The sequence below is a fragment of the Macaca mulatta genome, chromosome 13, assembly GCF_049350105.2.
Source record: "Macaca mulatta isolate MMU2019108-1 chromosome 13, T2T-MMU8v2.0, whole genome shotgun sequence".
In the NCBI taxonomy this organism is placed as follows: domain Eukaryota; kingdom Metazoa; phylum Chordata; class Mammalia; order Primates; family Cercopithecidae; genus Macaca; species Macaca mulatta.
Genome location: NC_133418.1, coordinates 42,656,123 through 42,677,382, shown reverse-complemented (window position 1 = coordinate 42,677,382; position 21,260 = coordinate 42,656,123). Strand labels below are relative to the sequence as shown.

The window sequence follows — 21,260 nt, the reverse complement described above, 5'->3', positions numbered from 1 at the left end:
GCGGATTACGAGGTCAGGAGATCCAGACCACCGTGAAACCCCATCTCTACTAAAAAAAATTAAAAAATAAAAAAAAAAATAGTAAAAATTAGCCGGGCACAGTGGCGGGCGCCTGTATTCCCAGCTACTTGGGAGGCTGAGGCAGGAGAATGGCATGAACCCAGGAGGTGGAGTTTGCAGTGCGCTGAGATTGCGCCACCGCACTCCAGCCTTGGTGACAGAGCGAGACTCCGTCTCAAAAAACAACAACAACAACGACAACAGAAAAAAAGACATTGGACTTAACGCATACTTTAGTTGAAATGAACCTAGCAAACATAGGCAGAATATTTCATCCAACAGTTACAGAATATATTTGTTTCCTAGTTCAGAAGGAATATTCCCCAGGATAGATTATATGTTAGGGAAACAAAAGTTTTTACACATTTTTAAAAATTGAAGTTATATCAAGTATTTTTTTTTTTTTCTGACCACAATGGTATAAAACAAGAATTCAATCACAGAAGGAATCATGGAAAATAAACAAATTCAACAATATGCTCCTGAACAATTATTGAGTCAAAGAAAAAATTGAGAGAAATGCTGAACATACTTTGAGACAAATGAAAATGGAAACACAACTTACCAAAGTATATGGGAGGCAGCAAAGCAGTTCTAGGAGGAAAATTCATAGCACTAAAAGCCTTTAATAAGAAAAAAATGAAATATCTAAAATAAGCAACCTAATATTATACCTCAAGAAACTGGAGAAAAGGAAAAAAAGCCAACTACAATAATCCCTCGATATACAGATAGGATAGGTTCCAGGGCCCTCTATGTATACCAAAATCTGCATAATCCAATCCCGCAGTCAGACCTGCAGAACCCTTGGTTAAACAATGTTGTCCTCTGTATACACAGGTTTTACATTCCGCAAATACTGTATTTTTCATCTGCATTTGGCTGAAATATTCTGTAAATTAGTGGTCCATGCAATTCAACCCCATGCTGTTTGAGGGTCAACTGTAAATCAAAAGTTAGCAGAAAAAATAAAGTTCAGAGTAGAAGTAACTAAAATAAGGACAACGAAAAAAACTGAAAAAGATCAACAAACTGAAAGATGGTTTTTTGAAAAGCTGAACAAAGTTGACGAACCCTTAGCAGACTAACCCTTAGCAGAAATACAAAGAATCATAAGAAATTACTAGGAACAATTGGGTCAACAAATTGAAAAACCTAGAAAAAATGGATAAATTCCTAGAAATATGTAACCTACCAAGATTAAATCATGAATACTTTGGAAATCTGAACAGGATAGTAACAAGCAAGAATATTGAATCAGAAATTAAGTGTCTCCCATCAAAGAAAACCCCAGGACAAGATGATTTTATGATTGATTTTTTATCCTAATAACATTTAGTGATTTTTATCCTAAAATCACTCAGAAACAAAGTGAAATGCCACATATTCTCAATTTTAATTTTTTAGTTTTTTTATTGAGACAGGGTTTCACTCTCACCCAGGCTTGAGTGCAGTAGCATGATCTTGATTCACTGCAGCCTCCACCTCCTGGGCTTAAGCAATCTTTCCACTTCAGCCTCCTGAGTAGCTGGGAGCAGAGGAGTGTGCTACCACACCTGATTATTATTATTATTATTATTATTATTATTATTGTATTTTTGATGGAGACAGAGTTTTGCCATGTTGTCTTGGCTGGTCTTGAACTCCTGAGCTCAACTTATCCACCTGCCTTGGCCTCCCAAAGTGGCAAGATTATAGGCATGAACAATTGCACCCAGCCTGCATATTCTCACTTTTAAGTAGGTGCTAAGCAATAGGTACACATGGACATATGGAATGAAATAATGAACACTGGAGAGTACAAAAGGTGGCAAGGTAAGAGGAAAGTAGCATTGAAAAATTACCTACTGGGTACAACGTTCAATATTCAGGTGATGGGTGCACCAAAATCTCAGACTTCACCACTACACAATATATGCATGTAAGAAACTTGCATTTATAACCACTAAATATATTGAAAATTTAAAATAAATTAAACAAATAGGATATATCAAATCTACAGAATCAAAAACAAAACATATTATCATTTCAATTAATGCCAAAAAAGCATTTGATAAAGTTCAAAAACCCTCCATAATAAAAACTGTCAATATATTGGGTACACAAAAAAATATATTCAAAACCGTGAAGGGCACTTATAACAAACCCATGGCTAATATCATACTAAATAGGGAAACTGTGAAAGCTTCCTCTAAGAGTTGGAACAAAACAAAGATTTCCATTTTTAACACTTTTATTCAACATAGTACTGCAAGCACTGTTCAGAGCTATTAGGCAAGCAAAAAATAAAGAGCACCCAAATTGGAAAGGACAAAGTAAACTTTGCAGATAGCATAATCTCATATGTATAAAAACCTAAAGACACCACCAGAAACCTCAAAAGTAATAAGCAAATTTAGTATAATAGCAGGCTACAAAATTAGGTGTTTCCACATACCAACAACAAAATAGCTAAAGGGAAATAAAAAAGCAATTCCATTTACAATAGCTACAAAAAAAACCTAGGAATGAATTTAACAAAGGAAAGAACTCTACAATAAAAATTGTAAAACATTTGTTTAAAAAAAAAGAAAAAAAAAAGGACACACACAAAAAAGAAAAGACATCCCATGTTCATAGATTGGAAAAAATTAATATTGTAAAAATGACCCTACTATAATACCCAAAATAAAGAACAGATTTAATGCAATTCTATAAAATGACTAATGTCATTCTTCACAGAAATGAAAAAAATCCTAAAATCTGTATGGAACCACAAAAGACCCTGAATAGTCAAACCAATCTTAGCCAAAAAGAACAAAGCTGAAGACATCATACTACTAAATTACAAAACTATAATTAAAATAGCAATGGTACTGGCATAAAGACACATTGACTAACCAGAGTTCCCAGAAACATACTTACACATCTATGCTCAACTGATTTTTGACAAGCCAAGAAAACACAATCTCTTTAATAAATGATACTGCGAAAACTGGATGTCCACACCCAGAGAGTGAAAATGGACTCTTACCCTTTATATATGAATCAAGTAAAATGAATTAAATGTATAAATGTAAGATCTGAAACTGTAAAACTACTAGAAGAAAACATACCATACAAAACTCCATGACATTGGTTTGGGTAATGACTTTTTATACATAACCCCAAAACCACAGACAACCAAAGCAAAAATAGACAAATGCGAGTGCATCAAACCAGAGAACTTTCTCACAGTAGAGGATATAACTGAGTGAAGAGATACTTAAAACCTACAGATAGGTAGAAAATAATTTTAGAAATCATACCTTGAATAATAGACTAATATTCAAAAGATAAAAGAAACTCAAATTACTCAATAAAAAGTAAATCACTATTTAAATTGAGTAAAGATATCGAATAGACCCTCAGAAGATGACATAAAATAACCAACAGATACATGAAAAAAAAAAAAAAACAGTAAACATCTCTAGTCAGAGAAATGCAAATAAAACCACAATGAGATATTACTTCCCAACTGTTAGGTTGGCTATTGTCAAACACATGAAAAACAGCAAGTATTGGCAAGGATGTAAAGAAAAGGAAAACCCTATATACTGTTCATGGAAATTAATATAGTCATTTTGGAAAAGAATATGAAGGTTTCTCAAACTAAAAATTGATTTACTATATGATACATGATTTAATTTCTGCGTATGCAAAGAATTAAAATCTGTATGTCAAAAATATGTTTGTACTCCCATACTCTTTGAAGCATTATTCCTAGCAGCAAATATATGGAAACCACTGAAGTGTGCATCAATGGAGGAATGGATTAAAAATTGTGGTATTTAGACACAATGAAATACCATTCAGTCCTAAAAGTACAGGAGGAAATTCTGTCATTTTCAACAACATGGATGAAACTAGCATATATAACACTGAATAAAATAAGCTAGGCACAGAAAGACAAATACCACTTGATCTCACTTACATGTGCAAAAAAAAAAAAAAAAAAAAAAAAAAAAAAAAAAAAAAAAAAAAAAAAAAACAATGAACTCATAGAAGAAAAGAGTAGAATAGTTGTTACTCAAGGCTGGAGAAATAGGAGGTCATGGTTAGAGGAAACACTAAGGCTACATAAGCTTGGTTAGAGTGGAAGAATTAGGTTCTGGTGATCTATTGCACAGCATGGTATATATAGTTAAAAATAATGTACAGTAGTGCCCATTTACGTGTAGTTTCACTTTCCTTGGTTTCTGTTATTCATGGTCAACCATGGTTAAAAAATATTAAACAAAAATTCAGACACAATCCATAAGTTTTGAATTACAGGATGTACTGAGCAGCATAATGAAATCTCATTCCACTCTCTTGCCGAGGACATGAATCATCATTTTATCCAGCACATCCATGCTAAATATGCTGCTCACCCATTAGTCACTTAGTAGCTGTCTGGATTATCAGACCACTCGTTGTGATATTATAGTTCAAGTAACACTTAGAGCTCCAAAGTTCAAGAGTAGTGATCATGGTATTTCAGATATGCCAAAGAAAAACCACAAAGTTTGTCCTTTAAGGAAAAAGGTTAAAGTTTACTATATGTATTTATAGAAAAAAAGGCATATGGTATATGTACAGTTTGGTATTATTGGTGGTTTCAGGCATCCACTGGGGGTCTTCTGAGTTATGCCCTGTGAATGAGGGGGGCCTACCATATAGTGTATTTTAAAACAACTAAAGGAATGAATTTTAAATGTTCTCATCACAAAACAGTATTTGAGACAAGGTATATGTTAATCCACAATCTGTACATTTATAGAACCTTCTCATTGTACTTCATGAATATGTGCACCTTTTGTCAATTCAAAATAAAACTTGAAAAATTAAGAAAAATAATGTAAAAGGCTTTAAGATATTTCAATAAACGTATTATCATATAATGAGTTTACTTTGTAGTTCAAATTATGAAGTATACCTGTTCCTCAAGAACAAACCAAACTCATACCTGGAAGAAAAAAGAAAGATTGAAGTAGAACTAAATAATATTGCAACCAATAAGCAATACAAGGTGTCAATTAAATAAAAAGTTGACTCTAAAAAGAAAGAAAATTTACCTTTGATTGATTGCTTTTGGTGTCATGTCTTAAGAATTCATTACCAAGGCCTAGGTCACATACACTATTTTTTTTCTTCAACTTTTAAGTCTGGGGTACATGTGTAGGATGTGCAGGTTTGTTACCTAGGTAAACGTGTGTCATGGTGGTTTGCTGCACAGATCAAACCCATCACCTAGGTATTAACTCCAGGATCCATTAGCTATTCTTCCTGATGCTCTCCCTCCCAGCCCCCACACTCTGACATGCCCCACTGTGTGTTGATCCCCACAATGTGTCCATGTGTTCTCATCATTCAGCTCTCACTTGTAAGTAGAAATATGTGGTGTTTTGTTTTCTGTTCCTGTGTTAGTTTGCTGAGGATAATGGCTTCCAACTCCATCCATGTCTCTGCATAGGACATGATCTCATTCTTTTTATGGCTGCACAGTACTCCATGGTGTATAGGTCCCACATTTTCTTTATCTAGTCTATAACTGAAGGGCATTCAGGTTGATTTGATATCTTTGCTATTGTGAATAGCACTGCAATGAATATACGTGTGGATGTGTTTTTACAATAGAATGATTTATATTTCTTTGGGTATATACCCACAAATGGGATGGCTGGGTCAAATGGTATTTGTGCCTCTAGATCTTTGAGGAATTTTCACAATGTCTTCCACAATGCTTGAACTAATTTACACTCCCACCAACAGTGTAAAAACATTTATCTGCAAAGTTGCCAGCATCCGTTGCTTCCAGACTTTTTAATAATTGTCATTATGACTGGCCTGAGATAGCATATCTGAATGTGATTTTGATTTGCATTTTTCTAATGATCAGTGATGTTGAGCTTTTTTTCATATGTTTGTTAGCCACATGACAGTCTTCTTTTGAGAAGTGTCCATTCATGTCCTTTGTTGTCTTTTTAATGTGGTTTGCTTTTTTCTGGTAAACTTAAGTTTCTTGTAGACTCAGATATTAGACCTTTGTCAGATGAAAAGATTGCATAATGTTTCTCCCATTGTGTAGGTTGTCTGATTATAGTTTCTTTTGCTGTACAGAAGCTCTTTGGCTTAATTAGATCCCTTTTGTCAATTTTGGCTTTTGTTGCAATTGTTTTTGGCATTTTCATCATAAAATCTTTGCCCGTGCCTATGTCTTGAATGGTATTGCCTAGATTTTCTTCTAGGGTTTTTACAGTTTTAGGTTCTGCATTTAAGTTCTTAATCCATCTTGAGTTAATTTTTGTATGAGATGTAAGGAAGGAATCCAGTTTCAATCATTTGCATGTGGCTAGCCAGTTCTCCCAGCACCTTTTATTGAATAGGGAATCCTTTCCCCATTGTTTGTCAGGTTTGTTGAAGATCAGATGGATGTAGGTGTTCAGTCTTATTTTTGAGTTCTCTATTCTGTTGCTTTAGTCTATGTTTTTGTACCAGTATCAGGCTGTTTTGGTTACCATAGCCTTGTAGTATAGTTTGAAGTCAGGTAGCATGATGTCTCTAGCTTTATTCTTTTTGTTTAGGATTGTCTTGGCTATACAGGCTCTCTTATGGTTCCACATGAATTTTAAAATAGTTTATTCTGATTCTGTGAAGAGTGTCAAAGGTAGTTTAATGGCAATACTATTGAATGTATAAATTGCTTTGGGCAGTATGGCCATTTTCAAGATATCATTTCTTCCTATCCATGAACATGAAATGTTTTTCCATTTGTTTGTGTTCTGATTTCCTTGAGCAGTGGTTTGTAGTTCTTTTTGAAGAGTTCCTTCACATCCCTTGTTAGCTGTATTCCTAGCATTTTATTCTTTTTGTAGCAAATGTGAATTGGAGTTCATTCATGATTTGGATCTCTGCTTACTTGTTTTTGGTGTATATAAATGCTAGAAAATTTTGTACATTGATTTTGTATCCTGAGACTTGGCTGAAGTTGCTTATCAGCTTAAGAAGCCTTTGAGTTGAGACAATGAGGTTTTATAGATATAGAGTCATGTCATCTGCAAACAAACATAATTTGACTTATTCTCTTCCTATGTTAATACCTTTTATTTCTTTCTCTTGCCTGATTGTCCTGGCCATAACTTCCAATACTGTGTTGAACAGGAGTGGTGAGAGAGGGCATCTTTATCTTGTGCTGGTTTTCAAGGGGAATACTTTTGGCTTTTGCCCATTTAGTATGATGTTGGTTGTGGGTTTATCATATATGGCTCTTATTATTTTGAAGTACATTCCTCCAATATCTAGTTTATTGAGAGCTTTAACATGAAGAGATGTTGAATTTCATTGAAGGCCTTTTCTGCATCTATTGAGATAATCATGTGGTTTTTGTCTTTAGTTCTCTGTTTATGTGATGAATTACATTGATTGATCTGTATATGTTAAACCTTCTTGCATTTTGGGGATACAGCCAACTTCATTGTGGTGGATAAGCTTTTTAATGTGCTGTTGGATTCAGGTTGCCAGTATTTTATTGAAGATTTTTGCATTGATGTTCATCAGGGATAATGGCCTGAAGTTTTCATCTTTGGTGTTGTAAATCTGCCAGGTTTTGATGTCAGGATAATGCTGGTCTCATAAAATGAGTTATGGAGGAGTCCCTGCTTTTAAATTTTTGGAATAGTTTCATTAGAAATAGTGCCAGCTCTTCTTTGCACCTCTGGTAGAGGTACAAAGAAGAATAGCCCATCAACTAAAAAAAGTCCATCTAGTCCTGGGCTTTTTTAAATTGGTAGGCTATTTATTGCTGCCTCAATTTCTTCCTTTAAAATAAATTTTAAAAAAGTCAGGTGCTATGGCTCACGCTTGTAATCCCAGCACTTTGGGAGGCCAGGGTGGGTAGATCACGAGGCAGGAACTCCAGACCAGCCTGTCCAACAAGGTGAAACCCCATCTCTACTAAAAATGCAAAAGTTATCTGTGTGTGGTGGCGGGCACCTATAATCCCAGCTACTCAGGAGGCTGAGGCAGGAGAATCACTTGAACCCAGGAGGTGGAGGTTGCAGCGAGCCAAGATCACGCCACTGCACTCCAACCTGGGTGACAGAGCAAGACTGCATCTCAAAATAAATAAATTAATTAAAATAACCTTTATTCTGCAAAAAGCACTGCTAAGAAAATGAAAAAAGACACAGACTTGAGAAAGTACTTGCATATCAAATATTGAAGAACTTGTGTCCAGAATGTATAAATAATTCTCAGAACACAATATGAAAAGATAAACAGAAAATTCAAATAAGCACATTCAGAAATGATAATGATGACATTACAACTGATACCACAATAACACAAAAGATCAGATATTTCTATGTGCTTCTCTATAGACAAAAACTAGAAAACCTAGAGGAAATGGATAAATTCCTGGAAACATACAACCTCCCAAGATAAAACCAGGAAGAAAGAGAAGTCAGGAACAAACCAATAATTAGTCATAAAATTTAATCAGCAATAAAAAAACTTGCCCCTCCATGCCCAGAAAAACAGCCCAGATTTAAGGCAGATTCATAGCTGCATTTCAACCGTGTACAAAGACAAACTGATACCAATCCTACTGAAGCTGTTCAAAAATAATGAGGAGAGATTCATCCTGAACTCATTCTATGAAGCTGATATTACTCTAATCAGGCAAGAAAGCAACAACAAAAAGCAAACTATAGGTTAATATCCTTAACAGAATACAGGAAACAAAATCCAAAAGCACATCAAAAAGAATGTGCCACAAATGGGTTTTATTCCATGGATGCAAGGATGTTTCAACATATACAAATCAATAAATGTGATGCACAATATAAATAGAATTTTTTAAAAAACACAGATCATTTCAATAGATGCAGAAAAAGCATTTGATGAAATTCAGCATCCCTTTATAAAAGCTGTTAACAAATTACTCAGAGGGAACATACCTCAAAGTAGTGAAACCCATATATAACATACTCACAGCCAACATCATACTGAATGAGAAAAAGTTGAAAGCATTTCCCTTAAGAACTGGAACAAGACAAGGATGCTCACTTTCACTACTCCTATTCAACATAGTACTAGAAGTCCTGGCTAGGGCAAGAGTCTTGAATTAGGATTTAAAATTTGGCTTTATAGGAAATTATATACGTAACCACCTATATAAGGTACATTTACGTGAGAATGTGGATCAAGTCACGACACTGAAATACAGATGGTCAATACAGATGAGAAAAGGCTCAAACTTGCAAGGCAAATAAATGTATATTACCCACCCAATTAATTATATATTTGTAAGTACAATACTTATAGATGACTGTGAAAGGAAACACACAATTTCATCTTTTTCCTGAACAATGCAAGGTAATAGTCGTTTCCTATAAGACAATTTGACTTTACTATTGGTAAAGTGATTATTTCTTTTGATTCTAAGAATTTATCCTCCAGAAAAAATATATGTTTATACAAATATTTACATAAAACAACTGGAAATGACACTGACATCCAGTGAAAAAGAATACTGATTAGTTGGCTGTATTTTTATTTTATTTTTATTATACTACTTTAAGTTCTAGGGTACATGTGCATAACGTGCAGGTTTGTTACATATGCATACTTGTGTCATGTTGGCGTGCTGCACCCATCAACTCGTCAGCACCCATCAACTCGTCATTTACATCAGGTATAACTCCCAATGTAATCCTTCCCCCCTCCCCCCTCCCCATAATAGGCCCTGGTGTGTGATGTTCCCCTTCCTGAGTCCAAGTGATCTCATTGTTCAGTTCCCATCTATGAGTGAGAACATGCGGTGTTTGGTTTTCTGTTCTTTCAATAGTTTGCTGAGAATGATGGTTTCCAGATGCATCCATGTCCCTATAAAGGACACAAACTCATCCTTTTTTATGACTGCATAGTATTCCATGGTGTATATATGCCACATTTTCTTAATACAGTCTGTCATTGATGGACATTTGGGTTGATTCCAAATCTTTGTTATTGTGAATAGTGCCGCAATGAACATACGTGTTTATGTGTCTTTATATCAGCATGATTCATAATCCTTTGGGTATATACCCAGTAATGGGATGGCTGGGTCATATGGTACTTCTAGTTCTAGATCCTTGAGGAATCGCCATACTGTTTTCCATAATGGTTGAACTAGTTTACAATTCCACCAACAGTGTAAAAGTGTTCCTATTTCTCCACATCCCCTCCAGCACCTGTTGTTTCCTGACTTTTTAATGATTGCCATTCTAACTGGTGTGAGATGGTATCTCATTGTGGTTTTGATTTGCATTTCTCTGATGGCCAGTGATGACGAGCACTTTTTCATGTGTCTGTTGGCTGTATGAATGTCTTCTTTTGAGAAATGTCTGTTCATATCCGTTGCCCACTTTCTGATGGGGTTTTTTGTTTTTTTCTTGTAAATTTGTTTGAGTTCTTTGTAGGTTCTAGATATTAGCCCTTGGTCTGATGAGTAGATTGCAAACATTTTCTCCCATTCTGTAGGTTGCCTGTTCACTCTGATGGTAGTTTCTTTTGCTGTGCAGAAGCTCTTTAGTTTAATGAGATCCCATTTGTCAATTTTGGTTTTTGTTGCCATTGCTTTTGGTGTTTTAGACATGAAGTCCTTGCCCATGCATATGTCCTGAAAGGTATTACCTAGGTTTTCTTCTAGGGTTTTTATGGTATTAGGTCTAACATTTAAGTCTCTAATCCATCTTGAATTAATTTTCGTATAAGGAATAAGGAGAGGATCCAGTTTCAGCTTTCTACTTATGGCTAGCCAATTTTCCCAGCACCACTTATTAAATAGGGAATCCTTTCCCCATTTCTTGTTTTTCTCAGGTTTGTTAAAGATCAGATGGCTGTAGATGTGTGGTATTATTTCTGAGGACTCTGTTCTGTTGCATTGGTGTATATCTCTGTTTTGGTACGAGTATCATGCTTTTTTGGTTACTGTAGCCTTGTAGTATAGTTTGAAGTCAGGTAGTGTGATGCCTCCAGCTTTGTTCTTTTGACTTAGGATTGTCTTGGAGATGCGGGCTCTTTTTTGGTTCCATATGAACTTTAAAGCAGTTTTTTCCAATTCTGTGAAGAAACTCATTGGTAGCTTGATGGGGATGGCATTGAATCTATAAATTACCTTGGGCAGTATGGTAATATTCACAATATTGATTCTTCCTATCCATGAGCATGGTATGTTCTTCCATTTGTTTGTGTCCTCTTTTATTTCACTGAGCAGTGGTTTGTAGTTCTCCTTGAAGAGGTCCTTTACATCCCTTGTAAGTTGGATTCCTAGGTATTTTGTTCTTTTTGAAGCAATTGTGAATGGAAGTTCATTTATGATTTGGCTCTCTGTTTGTCTGTTACTGGTGTATAAGAATGCTTGTGATTTTTGCACATTAATTTTGTGTCCTGAGACTTTGCTGAAGTTCTTATCAGCTTAAGAAGATTTTGGTCTGAGACAATGGGGTTTTCTCAATATACAATCATGTCATCTGCAAAGAGGGACAATTTGACTTCTTCTTTTCCTAACTGAATACCCTTGATTTCTTTCACTTGCCTGATTTCCCTAGCTGGAACTTCCAACACTATGTTGAATAGGAGTGGTGAGAGAGGGCATCCCTGTCTTGTGCCAGTTTTCAAAGGGAATGCTTCCAGTTTTTGCCCATTCAGTATGATATTGGCTGTGGGTTTGTCATAAATAGCTATTATTTTGAGATACGTTCCATCAATACCTAGTTTATTGACAGCTTTTAGCATGAAGGGCTGTTGAATTTTTTCAAAGGCCTTTTCTGCATCTATTGAGATAATCATGTGGTTTTTATCTTTGGTTCTGTTTATATGCTGGATTACGTTTATTGATTTGCATATCTTGAACCAGCCTTGCATCCCAAGGGTGAAGCCCACTTGATCATGGTGGATAAGCTTTTTGATGTGCTGCTGGATTTGGTTTGCCAGTATTTTATTGAGGATTTTTGCATCGATGTTCATCAGGGATATTGGTCTAAAATTCTCTTTTTTTGTTGTGTCTCTGCCAGGTTTTGGTATCAGGATGATGTTGGCCTCATAAAATGAGTTAGGGAGGATTCCCTCTTTTTCTATTGATTGGAATAGTTTCAGAAGGAATGGTACCAGCTCCTCCTTGTACCTCTGGTAGAATTCAGCTGCGAATCCATCTGGTCCTGGACTTGTTTTGGTTGGTAGGCTATTAATTATTGCCTCAATTTCAGAGCCTGCTATTGGTCTATTCAGGGATTCAACTTCTTCCTGATTTAGTCTTGGGAGAGTGTAAGTGTCCCAGAAATTATCCGTTTCTTCTAGATTTTCTAGTTTATTTGCGTAGAGGGGTTTATAGTATTCTCTGATGGTAGTCTGTATTTCTGTGGGGTAGGTGGTGATATCCCCTTTATCATTTTTTATTGTGTCTATTTGATTCTTCTCTTTTTTCTTATCAGTCTTGCTAGCAGTCTATCAATTTTGTTGATCTTTTCAAAAAAACAACTCCTGGATTCATTGATTTGTTGGAGGGTTTTTGTGTCTCTATTTCCTTCAGTTCTGCTCTGATCTTAGTTATTTTTGGCCTTCTGCTAGCTTCTGAATGTGTTTGCTCTTGCTTCTCTAGTTCTTTTAATTGTGATGTTAGAGTGTCAATTTTTTATCTTTCCAGCTTTCTCTTGTGGGCATTTAGTGCTATAAATTTCCCTCTACACACTGCTTTAAACGTGTCCCAGAGATTCTGGTATGTTGTATCTTTGTTCTCATTGGTTTCAAAGAACATCTTGATTTCTGCCTTCATTTCGTTATGTATCCAGTAGTCATTCAGGAACAGGTTGTTCAGTTTCCATGTACTTGAGCAGTTTTGATTGAGTTCCTTAGTCCTGAGTTCTAGTTTGATTGCACTGTGGTCTGAGAGACAATTTGTTATAATTTCTGTTCTTGTACATTTGCTGAGGAGGGCTTTACTTCCAATTATGTGGTCAATTTTGGAGTAAGTATGATGTGGTACTGAGAAGATTGTATATTCTGTTGATTTGGGGTGGAGGGTTCTGTAGATGTCTATTAGGTCTGCTTGGTGCAGAGTTGACTTCAATTCCTGGATATCCTTGTTAACTTTCTGTCTCATTGATCTGTCTAATGTTGACAGTGGGGTGTTAAAGTCTCCCATTATTATTATATGGGAGTCTAAGTCTCTTTGTAAGTCTCTAAGGACTTGCTTTATGAATCTGGGTGCTCCTGTATTGTGTGCATATATATTTAGGATAGTTAGCTCTTTCTGTTGAATTGATCCCTTTACCATTATGTAATGGCCTTCTTTGTCTCTTTTGATCTTTGATGGTTTAAAGTCTGTTTTATCAGAGACTAGGATTGCAACCCCTGCTTTTTTTTGTTTTCCATTTGCTTGGTAGATCTTCCTTCATCCCTTTATTTTGTACCTATGTGTGTCTCTGCATGTGAGATGGGTCTTGACTCTTTATCCAATTTGCCAGTCTGTGTCTTTTAATTGGACCATTTAGTCCATTTACATTTAATATTGTTAATATTGTTATGTGTGAACTTGATCCTGTCATTATGATAATAAATGGTTATTTTGCTCGTTAGTTGATGCAGTTTCTTCCTAGCATCGAAAGTCTTTACATTTTGGCATGTTTTTGCAATGGCTGGTACCAGTTGTTCCTTTCCATGTTTAGTGCTTCCTTTAGGGTCTCTTGTAAGGCAGGCCTGATGGTGACAAAATCTCTAAGCATTTGCTTATCTGTAAAGGATTTTATTTCTCCTTCACTTATGAAACTTAGTTTGGCTGGATATGAAATTCTGGGTTGAAAATTCTTTTCTTTAAGAATGTTGAATATTCTTGAGCAGGCAGTCTGTCTGTTCTCAGATCTGAACCTCCATGTTGGGAGATCCACTGCTCTCTTCAAAGCTGTCAGACAGGGTCGTTTGCACCTGCAGAGGTTTCTGCTGCTTTTGTTTGTTTGTTTAGCTGTACCCTGTCCCCAGAGGTGGAGTCTACAGAGACAGGCAGACTTCCTTGAGCTGCTGTGGGCTCCACTCAGTTTGAGCTCCCCAGCGGCTTTGTTTACCTACTTAAGCCTCAGCAATGGTGGGTGCCCCTCCCTCAGCCTCCTGCTGCCTTGCGGTTAGATCTCAGACTGCTGTGCTAGCAATGAGGGAGGCTCTGCGGGCATGGGACTCTCCCGTCCAGGTGTGGATATAATCTCCTGGTGTGCCATTTGCTAAGACCCTTGGTAAAGCACAGTATTGGGGTGGGAGTTACCCAATTTTCCAGGTGTTGTGTGTCTCAGTTCCCCTGGCTAGGAAAAGGGATTCCCTTCCCCCTTGCCCTTCCCAGGTGAGGCAATGCCTTGCCCTGCTTCAGCTTTTGCTGTTCAGGCTACAGCAGCTGACCAGCACTGATTGTCTGGCACTCCCTAGTGAGATGAACCTGGTACCTTAGTTGAAAATGCAGAAATCACTCGTCTTGGGCCCGGCGCGGTGGCTCATGCCTGTAATTCCAGCACTTTGGGAAGCCGAGGCAGGCAGATCACAAAGTCAGGAGATCGAGACCACGGTGAAACCCCGTCTCTACTAAAAATACAAAAAATTAGTCAGGCGTGATGGCAGGCACCTGTAGTCCCAGCTACTCAGGAGGCTGAGGCAGGAGAATGGCGTGAACTCGGGAGGTGGAGCTTGCAGTGAGCCGAGATCACGCCACTGCACTTCCAGCCTGAGCGACAGAGTGAGACTCTGTCTCAAAAAAAAAAAAAAAAAAAAAAAAAGAAATCACCCGTCTTCTGTGTTGCTCACGCTGGGAGCTGGAGAGGAGCTGTTCCTATTCTGCCATCCTGCTCCAGCCCCCTCTGGCTGTATTTTAACAAAGCACGAAATCTCAAAATGATACCACTAAATAATTTTACATGTCACTGGAAAATAGGCATTACACATTCTTAACTAGAAGAATGGCAGTTACAAAATACATATGTAAAATGATCTTATTTTATTACACATCTCTATGTGTATATATGCTTTTTATTAAATATATTTGATAAGAATATACTGTATTTTCAGTAAGAAAAAAGGTTTTATAAAAATTACAAAATGCCCAGCTCAATATATATTTCTAGAAAAAGTCTGTTTATTACTGAGCTTCCTACTATTATAATACTCTAGTTATTTGTTTCCACATACTTCTTGCTCAATTTAAAAGTGTGTTTTTACTTGCCTATCTCCTTCTTGTTCATCTATAATAATTCATATGTTAAATACAGTCTTCCCTCAATATGCCTGGAGGATTGGTTCCAGGAAGCTGAACCCCATTTCCAAATCTACAAACATTCAATTCCCTTTTATAGGTTTGTATCGTGTTTGCATATGAACCATGTATATCCTCCTGTATATTTGAAATGATTTTTAGATTACTGTGTTTATAATATCTAATATCATGTAAATGCTATGTAAATAGTTGTTATACTCTATTATATATTATTTGTATTATTTTTAATTATATTGGATTTATGTTTGTTTCCCCATGGACACTTTAAATCTGCAGTTAAATTTGTGAATGCAGAACCCATGGATACAGAACCTGTAGTTACGGAAGGTTGACTGTATGAGACACCCAGGAGAGGATGGATTAGCTAAAGCCATTCTCCTTTTTCCTTCCTTTTCATTTTCACATTTCTATGTTAGGTAACTAGGTGCCACTAAGAAAAGAAAAAAAAATCCAAAAATAATATAAATTTTATCAGTAAAGATGATTTTAATTTTGGAAATGTTGAATAGAACTGTTTATGTCATTCCAGGGTTGTGATGTCTATTAAATAAAGTTTAGCCTAAAGCTGCCCTCTTACATATTTTAAGTTTGGCCAACAGTTCTCTCCATACATAATGAACTCTAACAACTGGATATATAAACAGACTATAACCTACCCTTGTGCTAATCACAGAGTGGTCAAATCACAGGCAGCCAACTGTTCAAACCATGTTCAAAAAGGCAGCCACTGAACTGTAACCAGTCTGGCTGGTTTTGTACCCCATTTCCATTTTCTCTACGTCATACATCACACTAATTTTTCTGTCCATAAATGTTATCTGACCACGTAGCAGCCCTCAAGTTGCTCTGCATCTATCCTGGTTGTAGAGGCTGTCTGATTTATGAATCATTCTTTACTCAATTAAACTCTATTAAGTTAAATTTGCCTTAAGTTTTTAACATGTCTTTCTGACATACTTAGGCATATGTGGAAATCATGTTTTAAATTAGACATTGTTGAAATTGACCCGAGCTCTGTGATCCTGAAAAACAGAAGGTCAAAAAATCTTTTCACTTTTTATGTTTTTGGAAATGGCTTACTGACAAGAACCACCCTTACTAAGTGACTTGGATGAGACTCAAATATGCTTCCTTATTTACCTATGACAAGATCAGACAAGTTGTTCCAAATTCCCATCCTTTGCCAGATAAAGAATTAGTAAATTCTTTGTCCCCACTGATCAATCTAAACAAAATGGTAACCAACCTCTGCTTAAGATTCTGTTTCCTCCAAGTCCTTTATCTTTTAGTAACCTTAGTCTATGACAACATACATCCCATCTTCAACAATCACTCACAATAGGCTGGCCTCAAGAAAGCACTCCCTTATCTGCTGAGTCATGACACTGTTCATCTCACTTCCACACTTGGTTCTTTTGATCTTTGTTTACTCTTTCTCATTAAAAAAACAAAAACAAAACCCTTCTAACTTTTGATAAACTCGTATTTTCTGGTTTTAATGTTCTCCCTACTGCAATAGCCCTCATTTTTCTATGACAATAGTCCCTTCCCCCAACCATTTTCAATAATCCTTTCGAATAAAGTATCTTACTCAGTTCATAATTATTGTGTATTTGACAAAGCAATTAATATATAATTGGTATGAGAAAACAAAAAGAAGAGAATTTTACCAAGTATGTAAACCGGAATATCATCAATATTTACAAGGTAGAATAGGGATAAAAAATCCAGGAAATGGTTTGGAAAACAAAACAGAACACAGACACCTGAAGAATACAATGGAAATTGGAGAAATTTATCGAAAAACTTAAAAGAGAGATGTGCAGCCCTCATCAAATCCAAGATTTTATTCTCTTGTCAGCTAGAAGGGAAAATAAAGAGAGTCTAGGAGGAATCAAAGTATTTAGCACCTAGTAACTGCCAAGATTTCCACTAATTACTCTAGCATTTAACCCTCAACAAGAACACTCACCAGTGTAGGTGAGTATGACGTGGGCTTTCAAGGGCAACAGACCTAGATTTAAATTTAGATATTTCTTAGACACTGATTGATTCAATATAAAAATAGTAACAATAATAAACTACTAAAACTATTAACATATTGAACAGTTATATTGTAGGAATGAAACTAAAAAAAAAAAAAAAAACATACTATCACATCTACTTCCATAGACATTATATAAGGCAGCTATTTTCAATACCTGCTTTTATCTATGAAGAAATTGTGGTACAAGGAGGTTTAAAAAGATGTTCAATCTAATATGATGAATCTGGGATTTGAACTCAGGCACATCTTCCTGGATCACTCAATCCCCTAACTTCTACATTTGGTTGCCGACTTTCACAAGTTAATTAAACTCCTTAAATTATCTTCTATTTTATTTTCTTTTATAGAAACCAGCAAAGAGTACATAGGGCAAATATTTTTTAAAAAGAATTAAATGGGACAATAAAACAATTTGATTAGCATAATGTCCAGCTCAAGGTAAGGCCTCAATCAATGTGAGCTCTTACTCTTTTGTAAGTGAGAATACCAAGTCTCAGAAAGAAAAATTCCATCAAGGTCATTCAGGTAGCAATTAAAATAATTAGGATTCAAAGCCATGTCTCTGTAACCCAAAGTCTGCTATTTTCCATCACAGCTTGCTGTCTCAAATGAGTGAGATAAATCTAATCTTGATTAATAAATGAAACATTGCATTTACTTTTATCATTATACTGCTTTGGGAAAGCATTTTTAACTAGTTCTCTTGTGATAAGGGCAGTGAGACCAACAGGACCTTATGTCTTAGAGATTGCTTCTCCATCTGGCATGATTGAGTAAGGACAGAAGGCTTTGGAGGAAAATGAATTCATTCTCAGCTGTCACCTTTCTTTCTTACCTGTGTTTTACAACATCTGCTGCTGCTGTTTTCTTCACACCCATGGATCTTGGTCATTTTTTTTTTCCAGTTTAAAATTACATACTGCCCTAAGGGTGTCCTCCTCGCTCATTGCTAAATAATGCCATTCATGATGTCGCACCATGCTCTGCTTCTGTCCCCAGGGAGTGGACAAAAACTAAGCGTATGTAGAACATTGTGAAACAGAGATGTCAGAAGCTCTCCAAAGCTGCCTCTAGTGAAGGCCTGATTCCTGGGCCTTGTGTAAAACGAGATTTGGTCCAGGATAACAAGAATAGGAGCCAGTGAGGCTCTGAACAGATTACATGCCCATCCTTTGTGGAAGAATGAGGAATACAGCAAACTGAGCTGCAAAGGCCTTTCTCAATTGACAAGGTGCCACCTCAGGCAAGATGTAGAAATTGGATAAAAATAATAATAATGTATTTATGGGCTGGTGGTACAAAATTAGCAGCATTCAATGGAATTTTTAAAGAGAATCATACTTGCCCTATTTTTTGAGTCCATTAGAACACAGAACCTATAAAAACATTTAATTTGCCATGTGTCTGATTTGTGTCAGAGACAGAAAGTAAAACATGGCATTCATCTTGGATTTACTTATTTAATGTCTATATTTCTCACTAGACTACAAGCTGCATGGTACAGAGAATATTTTCAAGTTGTCTTTATTGCCATTCTATTGCCAGATAGTAGCAAAATGTCTAGCATTGTGCTTGGAGCATACTAGGTGCTCAACAAATGTTTATAGAATTAATAAATTGATGAATAAATTCATGAGCATGAGAAAGGAAGACTAGAATTAAAAAGAAAAGATATAGCTTAAGTCAGTGGACTATCAAAAAAGACAGGTAAAGAGATTAAACAGCATGTAAAAACTTTTACATTAAAAGTAAAAACTAATGGTTTACCCAGTTTCCCACGTTTAATACGTGTTTGCTTCCTTTACAGGATCTTGGAGATGGCAAAGCAGCCCAAGTGAGTGGAAAGGCAGAAGAAGGGGTATCCTTGTTTTACCAATTACTTATATGTAGGAGATAGTGCATTAAATGAAATATTTTCTGCTCTCTAACATCTACCCCTCACACCCAAGAGGAAGGCATGTCGCTTCAACCTTTGCAGTATTCAATTAAAGTTCTATTCACACAGTGTTGCAGTTGTTTGCTTATCTTTCTCTCTTATTAGACTTAAAACTTCTGGAAACTAGAAGGCTGTATTACTTATTTGCCTCAGAGCCCTGGAGGCCTATCAAATGGCACACCTTCAATCCATGAATGAATGAATTAAATAAATGTGAAGAAAAAAATGCAAGTTGCTTATTTTTATTAAATTTATTTTTCCCAAAATAGTTACTGAGAAAATGACTCTGGGAAGACCGCAGAGTGGAAAGCTCCAGAAATGTGTTTCCCCACCTAGACAGCAACTGTACTGGCAGAATCTGTTTGATGTCACTGTTTTGAAGTTCTGAATTGAATAAATATGAAGAAAATATGAAGTGCACGTCTTACTACTTCCAAGGGATGGCTTGCATAGTAAATTGTTTATTTTGGTGAGTTTCAGTTTTTGATTGGGTAGTGTCTACTCATCCCCAATCCTAGCCATGGTAGGAAGCTGTGTGGCTCTTCCTGAAGCAGCTTGCACATGGTTTGTGGGAGCCAGTGTGAACAATAAGGATCCTAACCTCCAAACATCAGGTATCTGTGCTCTGATTACTAATTGCTTCTTCTGATTGAAAAGATACAGGCACAAGTGAGGAGCCATTGTTTCAATCCTCACTGAAATTGTCATTATTCACAATAGCCAAAAGGTAGAAACAACCCAAATGTTCATCAATAGATGACTGGATAATCAAATTGTGGTATGGACATACCGTGAAATATTTTTCAGCCTTAAAGAGGAAGGAAATAATTTTGAAATATGCTGTAACATGAACAAGCTTTGAGGTCATTTTTCTTAATCTAGCTAAAAGACAAACTGTGTAATTCCATTTATTCGAGGTACCAAGAGTAGTCAGCTTTATAGAGATAAAGTTTACTGATTGGCAGGAGTTTGGGGAAGGAGAGTGTACTGGGCCGTTCTTACATTGTTATAAAGAAATACCAGATATTGGGTACTTTATAAAGGAAAAAGGCTCATGGTTCTGCTGTACAGGAAGCATGGTGCTGGCATCTGCCAAGGCCTCATGAAGCTTTGAATAATGGCAGAAGTGCCCCAGCACGGTGGCTCACCCCTGTAATCCCAGTACTTTGGGAGGCCGAAGCTGGTGGATCACCTGAATCAGGAGTTTGAGACTAGCCTGACCAACATTGTGAAACTCCATCTCTACTAAACACAAAAAACAATTAGCCAGGCATGGTGGTGCATGCCTGTAATCCCAACTATTTGGGAGGCTGAGGCAGGAGAAGCCCTAGAACCCGGGAGGCAGAGGTTTCAGTGAGCCAAGACTTTGCCATTGCACTCCAGCCTGGACAACAGAGAGAAACTCCATCTCAAAATATATATAAAGGAAAGAAAGAACAGAAAGAAAGAAAATAAAAAGGAAAATAATAGCAGAAGGCAATGGGGAAAGTGAGTGTCTTACATGGTGAGAAGGTGGGGGAGGTCCTACATACTTTTTAAAAAACAGGTTTCTTGATAACTAACTCACTCACTGTTGTGAGGACAGCATCAAGAAATGAGGGATCCACCCCCGTGACCCAGGAGCTCCCACCAGTCCACATCTCCAACAATGGGGATTGCAATTCAATGTGAGATTTGGCAGGGTCATATATTCAAGCTATATCAGAGGGCATGAGGAGTTAATGTTCAATGGGTATAGAGGGTTCAGCTTTTACAAGATGAAATCAGTTCTGCAGATTAATGGAGATGATTCCACAAAAATATGAATGTATTTAACACTATTGACCTGTACACTTAAAATTGATTAAGATGGTAAATCTTATGTATGTTTTTCAAATTAATGAAATTAAAATTATTTACTGAGCAAAGATTAAACACATAAGGATATT

General features: G+C 36.4%; 1 long non-coding RNA gene across 2 annotated transcripts in view; it reads left to right on the top strand.

The window, feature by feature from the left end:
- LOC144333945 (uncharacterized) overlaps window positions 1-19,743 on the top strand; it is a 404,247-nt gene extending 384,504 nt beyond the window's left edge. For both annotated transcript variants that reach the window (XR_013403090.1, XR_013403089.1), the window contains exons 3-4: window positions 17,744-17,834; window positions 19,204-19,743. This is a non-coding gene — a long non-coding RNA (uncharacterized LOC144333945). The remainder of the gene's footprint in view (window positions 1-17,743; window positions 17,835-19,203) is intronic.
- The last annotated feature ends 1,517 nt before the right edge of the window (window positions 19,744-21,260 follow it).